At 44.8% G+C, this 22,432-nt stretch overlaps 1 protein-coding gene across 14 annotated transcripts in view; it reads right to left on the minus strand.

Moving 5' to 3' along the window:
• The window catches only part of map2 (microtubule-associated protein 2), a 134,690-nt gene that overhangs the window by 81,554 nt on the left and 30,704 nt on the right, over window positions 1-22,432 (minus strand). For 13 of the 14 annotated variants that reach the window (XM_042319677.1, XM_042319685.1, XM_042319682.1 and 10 more), the window contains exons 2-3: window positions 7,776-7,846; window positions 1,507-1,645 (exon numbers count right to left, since the gene is read on the minus strand). The gene's annotated coding sequence lies outside the window, so the exon portion shown is untranslated. The remainder of the gene's footprint in view (window positions 1-1,506; window positions 1,646-7,775; window positions 7,847-22,432) is intronic. The other variant, XM_042319673.1, reaches the window with a different exon arrangement.

A 22,432-nucleotide genomic window follows, 5' to 3' on the forward strand; every position in this document is an offset into this window, starting at 1 on the left:
TCCAACAGTGGGTGATAAATGAACTTTTCAGCAGGACAATAACCTAAACACAAGACAAAATATACACTGACTTGAAAATCTATGGCAAGACGTGAAACTGGGTGTCTAGGAATGATCAACAACCAACTTGACAAAGCTTGCAAATATTGTACAATCCATATATGCAAAGCTCTTAGAGACTTACCCAGAAAAACTCACTGCTGCAATCGCTGCCACATTGATATTAGTGTATTTTGTGTAGATCATTGACATAAAATAAAGGCAATTAAATACATTTTATTCCCAACTTGAAACACAACCAATGTGGAACAAGTAAAGGGGTGTGAATGCTTTCTGTTTGCACTGTATGTAATATTTATGCTCAAAATCATCTGCAATCATCTCCTCATGAACCATATGTACCTATAGATATATGTTAGCACATATGCTAATGTTAAAAATAATTTCAAAAGTCTTCTTCACATGAACCATAAGTCAGATTGACTCCAGATTTGGTATATAGACTCAATGAATTAGCTTATAATGAATTTGAGAATGATTAGTTGCTGCATTCAAAGTCAGACACGCTACACCACTAGATGGCACCATATCACACCAGGGCTATGAAAACAGAACCGATGGCCATGGGGCCATGAACTGTGGTAGTTAAACCTTATGTACATGTCATTAGAAGCTGTGTGAATATAAGTAACTGCAATCTTAGATGGCTGCACCAGACCAGTTGGTGGCACTATAGATGTCATTGGCACCAGTGTCACCATATGATACAAGAGCAATAATATTTATCATGTGGACTTTGTCTCGTACAAATTAATGTTAGATATAAATGACGTAGACAAACAATGTGAAATGGCGTGATTACTTATCTGTATAATCACATATTGTTGTCCTATTATGTGGTCTGAATGTAGTGAAAAGTGGATATTTTATCCAGGAAAATTAGAAACCAGAAGTCCATGCCGATTGTGCAGTCAGTGTATTACAGCTGTGAAAGTGTATTGTATTTTGGTATGCTAATGTATTTTGGAATGCTAATGTGGAGTGTACCAATTGAGATATAAATCATGTACACAAACAGATTTTCACAAAATGAAGTCCCAGAATTCATTAATCCAATTGAACCCAGAATTAGTAAATGAATTAACATTAAGTCATGACTTTATAAATGACTACCTGCTACATTCAAAGATAACCAACCTACAGCACTAGTCTAAATGTCACTTGCGTCATCCTTGTGGTATTGAGAAATCAACATGGTAATGCTTTCACTGATTGCACATAAAGGAAGATAGTTCCTACATGATAGAGTGCTTGCTTTGTTATCCAACTGATCTTGCATTCTTTCTTTCAAAATGTGAACCCCGTTCATTGCTGTTTGCAGCTATATTTTTTATTTGTGTTTTCACTATTTTTCTCTCTCTCCCTCAATTAGAGATAGTGGAAAAGGGCAAATCCCAATCACGTCGATGGGACAACCATTGATCAGCATTGTGAGGCTTGGTTTACCTGGTAAGCCGGTGTGGGACTCCCGGTGGTGAGTCAAGGTCTGTGCAGACACGTTCTCTATCGTCAGAAGTACAGTACGGGACAGGACAGAGATGACCAAGGAAAGACACAATAACAAGGGACAACTTCCTATTCACACCTGGAAAGAAGAAAGGGTGGATAAGTTTAAGTAAGAATGGACTAATATACTATAGTACACGAACATACACATTTAGGCAAGGTATAGACAGTCAAGTGTGTACATACAAACAGAGAGTAAGTGGGAGAGAGAGAGCGAACAATGTTCTCATCCAAAAGATTTCCCCTTACTGAGCACAGTCCAAAAACCTTGTGTTTGTTTATTTCATACCTTGGCAAGAGATGTAATCCATTTCCCTCCCAGAAGTTAGAAAGAAACAAACATTTAATTTTCACATGTATATGAACATGTATTAAAACAGGAAGCCTAGTGGTTACAGCGTTGGACTTGTAACCGAAAGGTTGCAAGATCAAATCCCTGAGCTGACAAGATAAAAATCTGTTGTTCTGCTCCTGAACAAGGCAGTTAACCCAATGTTCCTAGGCCATCATTGAAAATAGAATTTGTTCCTAACTGACTAGCCTAGTTAAATAAAGGTAAAAAAAATACAACTTTTTATTTTATTTTTAAAATGTATTAAGGTTACTTTCACTTCAGTCAGCCCAGTTCCCTGGTGGCATGTTGTGTTGTGTGGGTTGTTGTCTGGTATTGTTGTCAAATGAAATTGGATTTGTCACATGCTTCATAAACAACACGTGTAGACTAACAGTGAAATGCTGAAATACGGGCCATTCCCAACAATGTAGAGTGAAAGCTAATAGAGAAATAACAGAAAAGTAATAATATATGCACAATGAATAATGATAACTTGGCTATGTACACAGGGTACCAGTACCAAATCGATATGCAGGGGTACGAGGTAGATACAGTATCTACATATAACTATATATATGTATATAGATAATTAACAGTAGCAGCAGTGTATGTAAAAAAAAATGCAGAAGCAGATAGAGTCAATGCAGATAGTCCGGGTAGTTATTTGATTACTATTTAACTAACTATTTAGCAGTCTTCTGGCTTGGCGGTAGAAGCTGTTCAGGGTCCTGTTGGTTCCAGACTTGGTGCCGCTTACCGTACGGCAGCAGAGAAAATGACTTGAGTGGCTGGAGTCTTTGACAATCTTTAAGGCCTTCTTTTGAAGGTCCTGGATGCCAGGGAGCTCGGCCCAAGTGATGTTCTGGGCCGTGTGCACTCCCCTCTGTTGCGTCTTGCGGTCGGATGCCAGGCAGGATGCTCTCAATGGTGCTGCTGTAGAACTATTTGAGGATCAGCGGGCCCATGCCAAAACTTTTCAGCCTGCTGAGGGGGAAAAGGCATTGTCGTGCCCTCTTCACAACTGTGTTGGTGTGTGGACCATGATACATCTTTAGTGATGTGGATGCCGAGGAACTTGAAGCTCTCGATCTGCTCCACTACAGCCCTGTCGATGGGGGAGTGCTCGGCCCTCCGTTTCCTGTAGTCCACGACCAGCTCCATTGTCTTGCTGATGTTTAGGGAGAGGTTCTTGTCCTGGCAACTCACTGCCAGGTCTCTGACATCTTCCCTATAGGCTGTCTCATCGTCGTCAGTGATCAGGCCTACCACCGTCGTGTCATCAGCAAAATGTATGTTGGTGTTCAAGTCGTGAATGAACAGGGAGTACAGGAGGGGACTAATCAAACACCCCTGAGGGGACCCGGGACGCGGTGAGGATCAGCGTGGCGAATATGTTGTTGCCTACCCTCACCACCTGGGGGCATCCTGTCAGGAACCAGTTGCAGAGGAAGGTGTTCAGTCTCAGAGTCCTTAGCTTAGTGATGAGCTTGGAGGGCACTATAGTGTTGAATGCTGAGCTGTAGTCAATGAACAGCATTCTCACATAGGTATGTCTCTTGTCCAGGTGGGAGAGGGCAGTGTGGAGTGCAAGAGAGACTGCGTCATCTGTGTCTTGTTAACCCCCCCCCAATTCCCCATTGACAGTGATGGCCCATGAGGGAATCAAATACATACTGCTTGATAGCACCAGGCTATAACCCAGTGAGCCATTGGAACCAGAGTGAAGTTAGACAAGTTGCACTGAGTTCATCAATATTAATCCCATCCTATCTGAGAGACAGCCTGACAGATCTACTCCAGACAGATCTATCTAATCCTAGAGAGCATGGTAGACTGGCCCATCCTCAATTCCATTCCCATCCTCTCCCACTTCACATAGTACACTTCACAAGACGGCTCACTTTCCCTTGAACCCCCCACACACAATTAAATAGAACAAGAGCCCCAGACAGAGAATCCTTACGTTGACAATCTTTGTGTTTCTGATTCCATCTTGGCTCATCTCTCTTGCAGTAGGAATACGACAGATGGTTGTTAGCATGCACCCAGCATCACCCTGTGAACTGTTGTCTCATCCTCTTTCTCTACTGCAGTGATCTTAAATACGCGACTCTGAGGACAGACTCACAGTCATGCTGTTTGCCTGGTCTTCACGCGCCAGGCGACGTGTTTACGTCACACACTCCTCCTCGCTTGCAACCTGAGAGATCATACACCCTGTGTGTTTCAGGCTTTCACGTGAGAAGCTGCTAAAACATGCTGCAGTACTGTAGGTAGAGTAGTTTATACAGTGGGGACAACTATTGTATTTTTTACAGGAAATCTCATGAATTTACAATCTCTCTCTCTCGCTCTCTCTCTCTCCTCTCTCCTCTCTCCTCTCTCCTCTCTCCCTTCATCTCTCTCTCTCTCTCTCTCTCTCCTCTCTCTCCCTTCATCTCTTTCTTTCTCTCTCTTATCTGTCCAATCTCTCTTTCCCTCTCCTCTCTCTCTCTATCCCTCTCTTTCTCCCAAAGAAGAAAAGAGGAATTGATCTCTCACTGCCGTAGAGTTGCAAAAGAAAGCTTGTTTGCACTTCCAGACTCCTTGGAGGATGACTCCAGATATGCTGTTGCCTTAGATGACTTGGTTTGGATGCTTGTTTACTTGACAGCTCATTGTAAATGAACACACTAGGTATATCAGTGACAGACATGAACTGCAACCCCATGCAAACCCTAGTGTGACATTAGGTGTACAGACATCAAATTGCAAACCTTTCTAGTGACAGTAGCTACTGGAGTAACTCTTCTGCATCCAAACAATGATGACTACATACTGTAAGTTCACACAAATAACTCCAGATGAGGTTATATTGGAGAACCGCAGTCCAATGCACTAGATTCTACATGGCAGGCAGCCTACACAGCCCTGAGAGTAGTTCTAATGTTCGATTAGTGCATCACACTCAGCGCAGCCTCCCCGTCTAAAACACACGCGCACGCACGCACGCACACACACACACACACACACACACACACACACACACACACACACACACACACACACACACACACACACACACACACACACACACACACACACACACACACACACACACACACACACACACACACACACACACACACACACACCATGGGATCATACACTGGGATCACCCTGTGTAAATAGAGATGTATGTGATGACCCGGTGTGACTTCCTCTCCCTCTAGTAAGTCATCTTCACCCCCAGGGGCTCTTTACTTCACGCTGCATCAATATAATATTATTATCAACCCACCAGGCCTCCATGGGATAATTTCATGGGATAATTTCACCCCCCATCACTACGCCTCCAGCAGAGAGACCACACAGGGTAGGCCTACAGAGAGTGAGTAGGTGGAGAAAACACAGTCTACCGTTCGTTCACCATTTGTTCATTTGCTGATGGAGCAGTGTATTTTAGGGACCACCCCGTCGGTGGGTGCCTGACTGCTGACATTTTCACCCGTTTCTACATGTAGAATCGTTTTGCACAAGGTTGGCTAATTATGGAAGGCACTCTGTTTAGAGGTGCTAAGTACTCTCGGCCGGCAAACACTACCAGTGTGTCTGAGCTTTAAGATGTGTATTAGGCCTAGTACTTCCTCCCCATGACTGTAATTTACTTTCTGCAAGGTGCCAGACCATCAAGCTATGGGTACAGACCAGGAACCCATTTTCCTGCTTATCAGAATGGTGAGGGAGAGGGAGTGAAGGAGGAAGGGAGAGAGGGGGGGGGTATATAGAGAAGGAGCGAAAGGGGAGAGGGAGAATGACAGAGAGAGGGAGGGAGAGAAGGGGAAAGAGAGAGAGAGGGGGTATAAAGAGAAGGTGGGAAGGGGAGAGGGAGAATGACAAAGAGAGGGAGGGAGAGGGAGAAAAGGGGGAAGGGAGAGAGAGGGGGTTATATAGAGGAGGGAAAGGGGAGAGGGAGAATGACAGAGAGAGGGAGGGAGAGGGAGAGAAGGGGGAAGAGAGAGAGTGGGGGTATAAAGAGAAGGTGGGAAGGGGAGAGGGAGAATGAAAGAGAGAGGGAGGGAGGGAGAGGGAGAGAAAGGGAGAGGGAGAGAGAGAGGGGGTATAAAGAGAAGGTGGGAAGGGGAGAGGGAGAATGACAGAGAGAGGGAGGGAGAGGGAGAGAAAGGGAGAGGGAGAGAGAGAGGGGGGGGTAATAGAGACCAAAGAGGGCCTTGTCTAGGACATTACATCATTGCCCCACCTGCTACAGTGGCTGTTTCGACAAAGTAACCAGTTAGCTACCTCTGCTCGCACGCACGCACGCACACACACACACACACACACACACACACACACACACACACACACACACACACACACACACACACACACAGACACACACACACACACACACACACACACACACAGCACAGTGACAAATGAGGTGACAAAGGCAATATGACAAATAGAAGACCATCAGCAAAGACTTGGCTCTCCTGAGGCTTTACATGGCAATACTTTTACACTGAGTCAATGTGCTGGAGAACATAGTAGGATATAGTCGACCATTTGATGTATAAATATATATAGAAATACATCGAGAACATTTTTGGAGGTTTCAGCTGACACACACACACACACACACACACACACACACACACACACACACACACACACACACACACACATTGTAAAATGTGTTCTGAAAGACAGCTCAGAGGGTCTAATTGGGGCTGTGGGCCTCTCTTTAGGTCCAATCCACTCCCCATTGATTGGTTATGTGTGTGCCTGCCTCTATGCTGCTTCAGAGGGGGCTGGGTGACAGAGAGGAAAGAGGCTAAACGAATAGTTCATCAGAAATGTCACTGCTGATTTCACTCATGGGAGGGCTGGATGAAGGGAGAGCGGGAGGGACAGAGACAGAGACAAAGACAGAGAGAGAGAGAGAGAGAGAGAGAGAGAGAGAGAGAGAGAGAGAGAGAGAGAGAGAGAGAGAGAAATGCCTAATCGATACTCAGTGCTCAGGCATTTTGTGTGTGACGGGGATGAAGGACATATTAGCAGAAGTGAAATCTGCCTGAATGTCAACAACCACCTGGAACAGTTCAACATGAAGGGAGCTGTTACAAAATATCTAACGAGAAGACTAAGGCTACATCTGAAATGGCACCCTAATCCCTACATAGTGCACTCCTTTCGACCGTGACCTAAATAAGTAGTGCACTACATAGGACATAGGTTGCCAAAGGGAAAAAAAACATACCTGCAGCGAACCATAAGAAATGATCCACCTGCTCCTTCTGATCTGAACCTAGAGGGAGTCGTGTGTGTTCTGTCCTCCACCATACACCAACGAGAGAGAATCCTGGCTGGGATGTGTGCGTCTAGACAGTCTCCTTCACTGTCATTTTGGCACAGACCGTGTGTGTCTCCCCCCAACACACACACTCAAAAGGCCCTCTCAATGCCAAAACATAAAACGTAATAACAGTATGCTGCTGTGATAAAACATACCTCGTTTGGCTACAACTACATGATCCTCAATAATTATGCCAAACACAAACATTGAAACAGAAGGCAGTAAATGAGAGGGTGTGAGAAAGAACGAGAGAGAGAGAGAGAGATTGATGAGAGGGCTTGAGAAAGAACATCAGCAGATAGAGAGAGAGATTGATGAGAAAGGAGAGCAGCAATATGCCAGTGCTTCCTGTAGCTGTCACAGCTAGCTCGGTAGCTCCCCTACAGAGAGAGATAGAGATTCTTCAGATGCCAGAGAAACAGGCACAGTGACGCAGCATCTTTGCAGCTTCATACATAAGAAATATACACAGAAATATATCACACAGAGGGAGAGAGAGAGCGAGACATACATTGTGAGTGAGAGAGAGAGACTTACCTGGTGAGAGAGGAAGGAGAAGAGGTTAACCGTTTTCCTTTCAGCACACAGAGGAGAACACTTTCAGAGACCTAGAGAAAGATCGAGAGAGAGAGAGAGAGAGAGAGAGAGAGAGAGAGAGAGAGAGAGAGAGGGGTGTCATAATTACAGAAGTATAATGCTACCCTGTCCTCTTTGTTTCCTCACAACTGCAGATGGTGCGGTGGCATAGACCAGCCTGGTAACTGGTTAGCAACATCTCACACTGAGAGCAGCCATGCTTTCACAGACACACACACGCCAAGCACACTGCCCACAGCATGATAGTGACAGCACACAGAGGAGACTGACTAGTAAGTAGGTTGTCCTGGTTCTGGTATGTGAAGGGATGGCTTTCAGAGCCACTAATCATCCCTGTACCCACAGTGAACACAGCCCCAGTCAGGCTGCAGCAAGGTTCATATAACCAGACCCTAACAAGGCCCCAGGGCACAAGGACATCCATCCCCTTAGCTAGGGACAACCCACATGCACCGGCCCCAGAAACCCAATTAGCCTCTTCAGATGGGTATGCTCCCTCTAAGCAGGGGATGCTCTGCTCCATGTGTGTCCATGTGAGGGTGTATCATGTGAATGAGAGGGGCTACCAGAGGATATAATCAAGTAAAGGTCAGAATATAATGTATGTAAAAGTATATGAATGTTGCAAACTGCTCTCCCCCTAGATTTGCCTGATGACTCAAACTGAATTATTTCGCTGCTCTATGTTCGCTTCGTACTGCCATCGTTGCAGTAATTTGTGGTAACGTCAAAATGAGAGGTGTTGTACAAAAGTCATCAGCAATTGGATCGTCTCTAACCAATCAGAGTACCAATGCCAATGACACATTTTCCAAACACTGCTTTACCCCATGTGTGTTCTGGTTCTGTCCCAACCCATCGGTTTCTGGGGAACAATCAGAGGTACTCAGATCAAGACTCATTGCAGAGAAGACACTAACATATGTGAGCGTGGCGTGGCGTTTGGGTAGCCTAGATGGCTCAAAGGGTCAAAATGCTATCCAAAGACAACGGAGAGTATATGTCAGTTAGTCAGATAACGGAGAGTATATGTCAGTTAGTCAGATAACGGAGAGTATATGTCAATTAGTCAGATAACGGAGAGTATATGTCAGTTAGTCAGATAACGGAGAGTATATGTCAATTAGTCAGATAACGGAGAGTATATGTCAGTTAGTCAGATAACGGAGAGTATATGTCAGTTAGTCAGATAACGGAGAGTATATGTCAGTTAGTCAGATAACGGAGAGTATATGTCAGTTAGTCAGATAACGGAGAGTATATGTCAGTTAGTCAGATAACGGAGAGTATATGTCAGTTAGTCAGTCAGTATAGTCAGTTAGTAACGGAGAGTACATGTCAGTTAGTCACATAACGGAGAGTATATGTCAGTTAGTCAGATAACGGAGAGTACATGTCAGTTAGTCTCATAACGGAGAATATATGTCAGTTAGTCAGATAACGGAGAGGACATGTCAGTTAGTCAGATAACGGAGACTTTATGTCAATTAGTCAGATTACGGAGAGTATATGTCAGTTAGTCAGATAACGGAGAGTACATGTCAGTTAGTCTCATAACGGAGAGTATATGTCAGTTAGTCAGATAACGGAGAGGATATGTCAGTCAGATAACGGAGAGTACATGTCAGTCAGATAATGGAGAGTTTATGTCAATTAGTCAGATTACGGAGAGTATATGTCAGTTAGTCAGATAACGGAGAGTACATGTCAGTTAGTCTCATAACGGAGAGTATATGTCAGTTAGTCAGATAACGGAGAGTATATGTCAATTAGTCAGATAACGGAGAGTATATGTCAATTAGTCAGATTACGGAGAGTATATGTCAGTTAGTCAGATAACGGAGAGTATATGTCAATTAGTCAGATAACGGAGAGTATATGTCAATTAGTCAGATAACGGAGAGTATATGTCAGTTAGTCAGATAATGGAGAGTATATGTCAGTTAGTCAGATAACGGAGAGTATATGTCACTTAGTCAGATAACGGAGAGTACATGTCAGATAACGGAGAGTATATGTCAGTTAGTCAGATAACGGAGAGTTTATGTCAATTAGTCAGATTACGGAGAGTATATGTCAGTTAGTCAGATAACGGAGAGTATATGTCAGTTAGTCAGATAACGGAGAGTATATGTCAGTTAGTCAGATAACGGAGAGTTTATGTCAATTAGTCAGATTACGGAGAGTATATGTCAGTTAGTCTCATAACGGATAGTATATGTCAGTTAGTCAGATAACGGAGAGGATATGTCAGTCAGATAACGGAGAGTACATGTCAGTCAGATAATGGAGAGTTTATGTCAATTAGTCAGATTACGGAGAGTATATGTCAGTTAGTCAGATAACGGAGATTACATGTCAGTTAGTCTCATAACGGATAGTATATGTCAGTTAGTCAGATAACGGAGAGTATATGTCAATTAGTCAGATAACGGAGAGTATATGTCAGTAAGTCAGATAACGGAGAGTATATGTCAATTAGTCAGATAACGGAGAGTATATGTCAATTAGTCAGATTACGGAGAGTATATGTCAGTTAGTCAGATAACGGAGAGTATATGTCAGTTAGTCAGATAACGGAGAGTATATGTCAGTTAGTCAGATAACGGAGAGTATATGTCACTTAGTCAGATAACGGAGAGTACATGTCAGATAACGGAGAGTACATGTCAGTTAGTCAGATAACGGAGAGTACATGTCAGTTAGTCAGATTACGGAGAGTATATGTCAGTTAGTCAGATAACGGAGAGTATATGTCAATTAGTCAGATAACGGAGAGTATATGTCAGTTAGTCAGATAACGGAGAGTACATGTCAGTTAGTCTCATAACGGAGAGTATATGTCAGTTAGTCTCATAACGGATAGTATATGTCAGTTAGTCAGATAACGGAGAGTATATGTCAATTAGTCAGATAACGGAGAGTATATGTCAGTTAGTCAGATAACGGAGAGTATATGTCAATTAGTCAGATAACGGAGAGTATATGTCAATTAGTCAGATAACGGAGAGTATATGTCAATTAGTCAGATAACGGAGAGTATATGTCAGTTAGTCAGATAATGGAGAGTATATGTCAATTAGTCAGATAACGGAGAGTATATGTCAGTTAGTCAGATAATGGAGAGTACATGTCAGATAACGGAGAGTATATGTCAGTTAGTCAGATAACGGAGAGTTTATGTCAATTAGTCAGATTACGGAGAGTATATGTCAGTTAGTCAGATAACGGAGAGTACATGTCAGTTAGTCAGATAACGGAGAGTATATATGTCAGTTAGTCTCATAACGGATAGTATATGTCAGTTAGTCAGATAACGGAGAGGATATGTATCAGATCGGAGAGTACATTCAGTCAGATAATGGAGAGTTTATGTCAATTAGTCAGATTACGGAGAGTATATGTCAGTTAGTCAGATAACGGAGAGTACATGTCAGTTAGTCTCATAACGGAGAGTATATGTCAGTTAGTCAGATAACGGAGAGTATATGTCAATTAGTCAGATAACGGAGAGTAAATGTCAATTAGTCAGATAACGGAGAGTATATGTCAATTAGTCAGATAACGGAGAGTATATGTCAGTTAGTCAGATAACGGAGAGTATATGTCAGATAACGGAGAGTATATGTCAATTAGTCAGATTACGGAGAGTATATGTCAGTTAGTCAGATAACGGAGAGTATATGTCAATTAGTCAGATAACGGAGAGTATATGTCAGTTAGTCAGATAACGGAGAGTATATGTCAGTTAGTCAGATAACGGAGAGTACATGTCAGATAACGGAGAGTACATGTCAGTTAGTCAGATAACGGAGAGTTTATGTCAATTAGTCAGATTACGGAGAGTATATGTCAGTTAGTCAGATAACGGAGAGTACATGTCAGTTAGTCTCATAACGGAGAGTATATATGTCAGTTAGTCTCATAACGGATAGTATATGTCAGTTAGTCAGATAACGGAGAGGATATGTCAGTCAGATAACGGAGAGTACATGTCAGTCAGATAATGGAGAGTTTATGTCAATTAGTCAGATTACGGAGAGTATATGTCAGTTAGTCAGATAACGGAGAGTACATGTCAGTTAGTCTCATAACGGATAGTATATGTCAGTTAGTCAGATAACGGAGAGTATATGTCAGTTAGTCAGATAACGGAGAGTATATGTCAGTTAGTCAGATAACGGAGAGTATATGTCAATTAGTCAGATAACGGAGAGTTTATGTCAGTTAGTCAGATAACGGAGAGTATATGTCAGTTAGTCAGATAACGGAGAGTATATGTCAGTTAGTCAGATAACGGAGAGTATATGTCAATTAGTCAGTGAGGTGTCCAGTCCAGTCCAGTCTGCCCGTCCGTCTGTCCAACACTATTAGCAGATTAAGACCAGAGTTGTTAATGAAAGCAGGCTGACCAGTAACTTAATGAACTGCAAGCTGATTGGCTGTGACTCAGTCCAGTTAGGCAGTCCAGGGGCCCCGTAGAGCATGGAGCTCACAAACTGACTGACTGGAGATGTGTCCCAAATTGCACCCTATTCCTTATATAGTGCACTACTTTCAAACAGGTCTCATATGGCTCACATGGCTCTGGTCAAAAGTAGCGCCCAGCCTGAAGCCTCATTTGCAGCAAAGCAAAGCCTTATTGGTTGAGCAGGATGAGATGTGATGAAATTTGATCAGTCATCGAGTCGAGAGAATCCAGTGAGTCAGATCTGATCCCTTTGATGAAATGGGTTTAAACATGATGAAACTACTGAGATCCCATTGATTATATGACAGCACTCTGAGATTGACTGGGCTAATGAAGGAACACACACACACAGGACTGGGCTAATGAAGGAACACACACACACAGGACTGGGCTAATGAAGGAACACACACACATACAGGACTGGGCTAATGAAGGAACACACACACAGGACTGGGCTAATGAAGGAACACACACACACAGGACTGGGCTAATGAAGGAACACACACATACAGGACTGGGCTAATGAAGGAACACACACACACAGGACTGGGCTAATGAAGGAACACACACACACAGGACTGGGCTAATGAAGGAACACACACACAGGACTGGGCTAATGAAGGACACACACATACAGGACTGGGCTAATGAAGGAACACACACATACAGGACTGGGCTAATGAAGGAACACACACATACAGGACTGGGCTAATGAAGGAACACACACACACAGGACTGGGCTAATGAAGGAACACACATACAGGACTGGGCTAATGAAGGAACACACATACAGGACTGGGCTAATGAAGGAACACACACACACAAGACTGGGCTAATGAAGGAACACACATACAGGACTGGGCTAATGAAGGAACACACACACACAGGACTGGGCTAATGAAGGAACACACACACACAGGACTGGGCTAATGAAGGAACACACATACAGGACTGGGCTAATGAAGGAACACACACACACAGGACTGGGCTAATGAAGGAACACACACACAAGACTGGGCTAATGAAGGAACACAGGACTGGGCATACAGGACTGGGCTAATGAAGGAACACACACACAGGACTGGGCTAATGAAGGAACACACACACACAGGACTGGGCTAATGAAGGAACACACATACAGGACTGGGCTAATGAAGGAACACACACACACAAGACTGGGCTAATGAAGGAACACACACACAGGACTGGGCTAATGAAGGAAACACACACACAGGACTGGGCTAATGAAGGAACACACACACACACAGGACTGGGCTAATGAAGGAACACACACACACACAGGACAGGACTGGGCTAATGAAGGAACACACACACACAGGACTGGGCTAATGAAGGAACACACACACACACAGGACTGGGCTAATGAAGGAACACACACACACAAGACTGGGCTAATGAAGGAACACACACACACAAGACTGGGCTAATGAAGGAACACACACACACAGGACTGGGCTAATGAAGGAACAGGACACACACACACAGGACTGGGCTAATGAAGGAACACACACACTAATGAAGGAACACACACACAGCTACACAGGACTGGGCTAATGAAGGAACACACACACACAGGACTGGGCTAATGAAGGAACACACACACACACAGGACTGGGCTAATGAAGGAACACACACACACAGGACTGGGCTAATGAAGGAACACACACACACAGGACTGGGCTAATGAAGGAACACACACACACAGGACTGGGCTAATGAAGGAACACACATACAGGACTGGGCTAATGAAGGAACACACATACAGGACTGGGCTAATGAAGGAACACACACACACAGGACTGGGCTAATGAAGGAACACACACACAGGACTGGGCTAATGAAGGAACACACACACACAGGACTGGGCTAATGAAGGAACACACACACACAGGACTGGGCTAATGAAGGAACACACACACACAGGACTGGGCTAATGAAGGAACACACACATGACTGGGCTAATGAAACACACACACACAGGACTGGGCTAATGAAGGAACACACACACACAGGACTGGGCTAATGAAGGAAACACACACACAGGACTGGGCTAATGAAGGAACACACACACAGGACTGGGCTAATGAAGGAACACACACACACAGGACTGGGCTAATGAAGGAACACACACACACAGGACTGGGCTAATGAAGGAACTAATGAAGGAACACACACACAGGACTGGGCTAATGAAGGAACACACACACACAGGACTGGGCTAATGAAGGAACACACATACAGGACTGGGCTAATGAAGGAATACACACACACAGGACTGGGCTAATGAAGGAACACACACACACAGGACTGGGCTAATGAAGGAACACACACACACAGGACTGGGCTAATGAAGGAACACACACACAGGACTGGGCTAATGAAGGAACACACACACACAGGACTGGGCTAATGAAGGAACACACACACACAGGACTGGGCTAATGAAGGAAACACACACACAGGACTGGGCTAATGAAGGAACACACATACAGGACTGGGCTAATGAAGGACACACACACACAGGACTGGGCTAATGAAGGAACACACACACACAGGACTGGGCTAATGAAGGAACACACACACACAAGACTGGGCTAATGAAGGAACACACACACAAGACTGGGCTAATGAAGGAACACACACACACAGGACTGGGCTAATGAAGGAACACACACACACAGGACTGGGCTAATGAAGGAACACACACACACAGGACTGGGCTAATGAAGGAACACACACACAGGACTGGGCTAATGAAGGAACACACACACAGGACTGGGCTAATGAAGGAACACACACACACAGGACTGGGCTAATGAAGGTACACACACACAGGACTGGGCTAATGAAGGAACACACACACAGGACTGGGCTAATGAAGGAACACACACACACAGGACTGGGCTAATGAAGGAACACACACACAGGACTGGGCTAAAGAAGGAACACACACACACAGGACTGGGCTAATGAAGGAACACACACACAGGACTGGGCTAATGAAGGTACACACACACAGGACTGGGCTAATGAAGGAATACACACACACAGGACTGGGCTAATGAAGGAACACACACACACAGGACTGGGCTAATGAAGGAACACACACACAGGACTGGGCTAATGAAGGAACACACACACACAGGACTGGGCTAATGAAGGAACACACACATGACTGGGCTAATGAAGGAACACACACACACACACACACACAGGACTGGGCTAATGAAGGAACACACACACAGGACTGGGCCAATGAAGGAGCTCTGTTCTCAAATCCTGGAATGCTCCCTTGATCTAGCTTTACCTCTCTCTTTCTCTCTCTCTCCCTCACTCTCTGTCACTCGCTGTCACTTGCTCTCACTCTCTCTCTCTCTCTCTCTGTCTCTCTACCCTCTCTCTCTCTCTCTCTCTCTCTCTCTCTCTCTCTCTCTCTCTCTCTCTCTCTCTCTCTCTCCCTCTGTCTCTCTACCCTCTCTCTCTCTCTCTCTTTCTCTCTCCCTGTCTCTCTACCCTCTCTCTCTCTCTATACTCTCTCTCTCCCCCTCTACCCCCTCCCTCTCGCTCTCTCTCTACCCTCTCTCTCTCTCTCCCTCTCTCTCTCTCCCCCTTTCTCTCTCACTCTCCACCCTCTCTCTCTCCTCTCTCTCTCTCTCCTCTCTCTCTCTCTCTCTACCCCCTCTCTCTCTCTCTCTACCCTCTCTGTCTCTCTCTCTCTGTCTCTCTACCCTCTCTCTCTCTCTGTCGCTATACTCTCTCTCTACCCTCTCTCTCTCCCTCTACCCTCTCTCTACCCTATCTCTCTCTCTACCCTCTCCCTCTCTCCCTCTCTCTACCCTCTCTCTCTACCCTCTCTCTCTACCCTCTCTCTCTCAACCCCTCTGTCATTCTCCCTTTTATGTTGCTGTTTTATTAAAGCTGCAATCCCCAGTAAGCATTCTTCCATGTATTATGTGTGTTTATATGATACCAGGGGTCCAAGCTCGACGGTCCGTTTTGACCACGTTCTGGGTCGGATCCGCTCCACGGTCCGCCAGTTGAGTATGAGGGTATAGAACATCATGCCAATTAGAGCTCAGTGCATTTCAATGTGGAACCGTCATAGGATGCCACCTTTCCAACAAGTCAGTTTGTCAGATTTCTGCCCTGCTAGGGCTGCCCCGGTCACCTTTAAGTACTGTTATTGTGAAGTAGAAATGTCTAGGAGCAACAACACTCAAAAGCTCACAGAATGGGACCGTCGAGTGCTGAAGCACGTAACACTTAAAAATCATCTGTCCTCGGTTGCAACATTCATTACTGTGTTCCAAACTGCCTCTGGAAGCAACGTCCACACAAAAACTTAATGAAAAGGGTTTCCATGGCCGAGCAGTAGCATACAAGCCTATGATCATCATGTGTAATGCCAAGCATCGACTCTGGAGCAGTGGAAATGCGTTCTCTGGAGTGATGAATCACGCTTCACCATCTGGCAGTCCAACGAACCTGGGTTTGGCGGATGCTAGAAGAGCACTACCTGCCCGAATGCATAGTGACAACTGTAAAGTTTGGTGGAAGAGGAATAATGGTCTGGGGCTGTTTTTCATAGTTTCATAGTTCTGGCCTTAGTTGCAGTGAAGTGAAATCTTAATGCTACAGCATACAATGACATTGTGGAGGATTCTGTGGTTCCAACTTTGTGGAAACAGTTTGAGGAAGGCCCTTTCCTGTTTCGGCATGACAATGCCCCCGTGCACAAAGCAAGGTACATACAGAAATGGTTTGCCCGAGATTGGTGTTGAAGAACTTGACTGGCCTGCACATAGCCCTGACCTCAACCCCATCGAACACCTTTGAGATGAATTGGAACTCTGACAGTGAGCCAGGCCTAATCACCCAACATCAGTGCCCGACCTCACTAATGCTCTTGTGGCTGAATGGAAACCAGTCCCCGCAGCAATGTTCCAGATCTAGTGGAATGTCTTCCTAGAGGAGTGGAGGCTGTTATGGCAGCAAAGGGGGGACCAACTCCATATTAATACCCATTATTTTGGAATGAAATGTTCGACGAGCAGGTGTCCATATACTTTTGGTCATGTAGTGTACATACACACCCCTCCTAGATCAAACATAAAGCTGCTGCCAAAGCCACAGGCTTCAACAGAGCAGATAGACCTGAGACATGGGAAGAGACAACCTGTCACAGCCGGCCCCGCCATCACAGAACATAAATTGCACCCTATTCCCTACATAGCTGAAGTCAAACATAGTGCACTATACAAGGAATAAGGTGCCATCTGGAACGTAGTCTATCAGTATTCGTGGACAAACACTAGAAGACTTAAGGTCTCCTGCAGACCCCCACACACATCCACTGTGGTCAGACAGATCCAAGAACAAAGCTATTCACTATGGTTAGAGTGTCAAGACTCTTATGGTACTGCACCATACACACAGTCTGGTAGGGGAACACAGAATAAGAGCTGAAAGGACAGGCAGCAGAGAGAGAGAAGAGCACGGGCCAATAGATGAATGGCAGGCAGTGGAAAGAGGTGAGAGCAGCAGGACCTATAGAGAGCTCCAGTAGACTCATACCTACACCAAATGGCACCCTATTACTTTTTGAAGAGGCCTATAGGGTTTAGAGTGCCATTTGGAATGCAACCCGGGTGTCAATTCTCTCAGTTTGACTTCCTCTACGGGCTATAAACATCACTTTGACAAATGACATTACAGTGTGATACACAGCAGAGCTGAAGGGCTTACACACACACAGACAGAAGATGATGCTTTTGGCTAGGGTGTCAAAAGAAGCTCCTGCCTCCAGCATTATTATTTTCTCTCTCTTATTTTCTCTCTCTGTCTCTGTCTCTCTCTCTCTCTCTGTACCCTCTCTCTCTCTCTACCCTCTCTCTCTCCTCTCCCCCCCCCCCAGAGAGGGATGAGACAGAGAGGTAGGAGACAGAGAGGGATGAGCCAGAGAGGGAGGAGCCAGAGAGGGAGGAGCCAGAGAGGGAGGAAACAGAGAGGGAGGAAACAGAGAGGGAGGAGACAGAGAGGGAGGAGACAGAGAGGGAGGAGACAGAGAGGGACAAGACAGAGAAGGACGAGACAGAGAGGGACGAGATAGAGAGGGAGGAGACAGAGAGGGAGGAGACAGAGAGGGAGGACACAGAGAGGGAGGAGAGAGAAGGGAGGAGTGGGGCAGGGTAGAATAAGAGAGGGAAGAGACAGAGTGGGAGGAGTGGGGCAGGGTAGGATAAGAGAGGGAAGAGAGAGTGGGAGGAGGGAGGAGTGGGGCAGGGTAGGATAAGAGAGGGAAGAGACAGAGTGGGAGGAGGGAGGAGTGGGGCAGGGTAGGATAAGAGAAGGAAGAGACAGGGAGAGGGAGGAGTGGGGAGGAGAAGGGATGGAGGAAGAGACAGAGGGGAGGAGTGGGGAAGGGGGGAAGAAGAGGGACAGGGAGGAGTGGGGGGGAGGATAAGAGAAAGAGACAGGGAGAAGGGGGGGGAAAGAGAATGAGTGGAGAGAGTTAGACAACACAGGAGGATTGGGGAAAGTTAGGGGGGAAAGGAAAAGAGAACAAAGAGGAGCATATGATTATGTTCTCAGAGTCTTAGTCACAGAAATAGTGTGTGTGTGTGTGTGTGTGTGTGTGTGTGTGTGTGTGTGTGTGTGTGTGTGTGTGTGTGTGTGTGTGTGTGTGTGTGTGTGTGTGTGTGCGTGTGCGCGCGCGCTTAGGGCTGTGACGGTCTTAGAATTTGAGGTTATGGTAATTGGCCAGGACATGCGATGGCTGGAAGACCGGTGAAGACCGGTGATGTCGACCGCCGAACGCCGTAGAACAAGGAGAGGAGCAGACTTCGGCGGAAGTCATGACATAATCAGCCTGTCCATAGCCTAATGATCAGCCTGTCCATAGCCTTATGATCAGCCTGTCCATAGCCTAATGATCAGCGTGTTCATAGCCTAATGATCAGCCTGTCCATAGCCTAATGATCAGCCTGCCCATAGCCTAATGATCAGCCTGCCCATAGCCTAATGATCAGCCTGTCCATAGCCTTATGATCAGCCTGTCCATAGCCTTATGATCAGCCTGTCCATAGCCTTATGATCAGCGTGTCCATAGCCCAGTGATCAGCGTGTTCATAGCCAAATGATCAGCCTGTCCATAGCCTAATGATCAGCCTGTCCATAGCCTTATGATCAGCCTGTCCATAGCCTAATGTTCAGCCTGTCCATAGCCTTATGATCAGCCTGTCCATAGCCTTATGATCAGCGTGTCCATAGCCTAATGATCAGCGTGTTCATAGCCTAATGATCAGCCTGTCCATAGCCTTATGATCAGCCTTGTCCATAGCCTAATGATCAGCCTGTCCAGCCTTATGATCAGCCTGTCCATAGCCTTATGATCAGCCTGTCCATAGCCTAATGATCAGCCTGTCCATAGCCTTATGATCAGCCTGTCCATAGCCTTATGATCAGCCTGTCCATAGCCTAATGATCAGCCTGTCCATAGCCTAATGATCAGCGTGTTCATAGCCTAATGATCAGCCTGTCCATAGCCTAATGATCAGCCTGTCCATAGGCTAATGATCAGCCTGTCCCATAGTCCATTTTAGTGAAGCAATGAGTGGTTATGAGTGGTTATGTTGACACTACATTTAATTTAAATCTGTGCAACCAATTATTGATACGGGTAAACTCCGGCAGAATGTTATCTATGTCTTTTAGGGTTGCCTATAGTACAGGCCTAGATTCACTATAGCAGGCCTATAATATATAGCCTAATACTGTATATACTGTAGTCTATACGAATGATGCATTCATGAATTTGTTAACTTCTTACTTACACATCTCTCTGTCTAACTTATACATCTCTCTGACTAACTTACACATCTCTCTGTCTACCGTACACATCTCTCTGACTAACTTACACATCTCTCTGTCTAACTTACACATCTCTCTGTCTAACTTACACATCTCTCTGTCTAACTTACACATCTCTCTGTCTAACTTACACATCTCTCTGACTAACTTACACATCTCTCTGACTAACTTACACATCTCTCTGACTAACTTACACATCTCTCTGTCTAACTTACACATCTCTCTGTCTGATTTATGCATCTCTCTGTCTACCGTACACATCTCTCTGACTAACTTATACATCTCTCTGACTAACTTACACATCTCTCTGTCTGATTTATACATCTCTCTGTCTACCGTACACATCTCTCTGACTAACTTACACATCTCTCTGTCTAACATACACAACTCTCTGACTAATTTACACATCTCTCTGTCTACCGTATACATCTCTCTGACTAACTTACACATCTCTCTGTCTAACTTACACATCTCTCTGTCTAACTTACACATCTCTCTGACTAACTTACACATCTCTCTGTCTACCATACACATCTCTCTGACTAACTTACACATCTCTCTGTCTAACGTACACATCTCTCTGTCTACCTTACACATCTCTGTCAAACGTACACATCTCTCTGTCTAACTTACACATCTGTCTGTAATCTTCACGGTTCCCTTTTTGTGCAGTTCACTCATCTCCACTGACAACGACACTGGCCTACGTATCTATCTCCCCTCTCTCTAGCTCTTCAATGAGTAGTCTATATACAGTGCATTCGGACCCCTTGACTTTCCACATTTTGTTATGTTACAGCGTTATTCTAAAATTGATTAAATTGTTTTTTCCCCTCATCAATCTACACAGAATACCCAATAATGACAAAGCAAAAACAGGTTTTTAGAAATATCTGAAATATCACATTTACATACCTAAATACTCAGACTCTTTACTCAGTACTTTGTTGAAGCAACTTTGGCAGCGATTACAGTCTTCTTGGGTATGATGCTACAAGCTTGGCACAACGGAATTTGGGGAGTTTTCCCATTCTTGTTTGCAGATCCTCTCAAGCTTTGTGAGGTTGGATGGGGAATGTCGCTACACAGCTATTTTCAGGTCTCTCCAGAGATTTTCAGGTCTCTCCAGAGAAGTCTGGGCTCTGGCTGGGCCACTCAAGGTCATTCAGACACTTGTCCCAAAGCCACTCCTGTGTTGTCTTGGCTGTGTACTTAGGGTCCTTGTCCTGTTATTTTCTCATGGGAAAAGACGAACAAACCAAACCTGTTCCGAATAAATCATTGACGGTTTGTGGCAGGACGATATTTCGCAATTGGTGTGAACGGCGTCATAAACAAGACCTGTTCGTATTCATTTTTTTCTTCACATTTATTCGGACGAAAGTAACAGACTTGGTGAGAAAGGGTCTCTACTGAAATAGGCCTTTTACAAGATTAAATCATGACAGAAGTGTTTGATTCTTAATAAAGAGATGGAGTCCAGACAGGCTACTTTAGTAAACTTTCTGAATGGACATACAGTATATGCCTATAGAGAGAATCAGCGAACTCACACGCCCACACCCCTGTAAAAGAAGCAGTCAATCAAAGCCACCAGCGTGATTGAAACAACCTTTTCTTAAAATGTATTAAATAACCTAGGCCTACTTTAAGCTTTCCAAAAGAAGGCTATTACATAGTGAATTGACAAAGAAAGTATGAAGGGGAGAGAGACTGCTATGCGATAGTATGAAGATGAAATTGACAATCATTAAAATAGAAACAAAAACATGCAACATTTACATAGCCTATTTATCAGCATTGATTAGTCTATAAGGACTACCTGGCCTGATGACTCCTGACTGTGCCCAGTCCACCTGGTCGTGCTGCTGCTCTAGTTTCAACTATTCTGCCTGCGAATATGGAACCCTGACCTGTTCACCGGACGTGCTACCTTGTCCCGGACCTGCTGTTTGACTCACTCTCTCTACCGACCTCTGAATGACCCTGCTAGTAATCTATGAATGTTGGAGCATCTTGAAGAACAATCTGGCCTTAATGGCCATCCTGTATCAAATTATACCACGCCAGGTTGGATAGGATTTGCGCACTGCCTTGGGGTGCTGTGAGGGTGCTGTGCTACCTACCCCACTGCTTATAAGTTAAGCATAACTATAAGAAATCTAAGATGTGTCAAACTATATCCAGCTAGGCATTTGGTTTGCTAATTTGTTAGCTAAGTGGCTAATGTCAAAAT

The sequence above is a fragment of the Oncorhynchus tshawytscha genome, linkage group LG03, assembly GCF_018296145.1.
Source record: "Oncorhynchus tshawytscha isolate Ot180627B linkage group LG03, Otsh_v2.0, whole genome shotgun sequence".
In the NCBI taxonomy this organism is placed as follows: domain Eukaryota; kingdom Metazoa; phylum Chordata; class Actinopteri; order Salmoniformes; family Salmonidae; genus Oncorhynchus; species Oncorhynchus tshawytscha.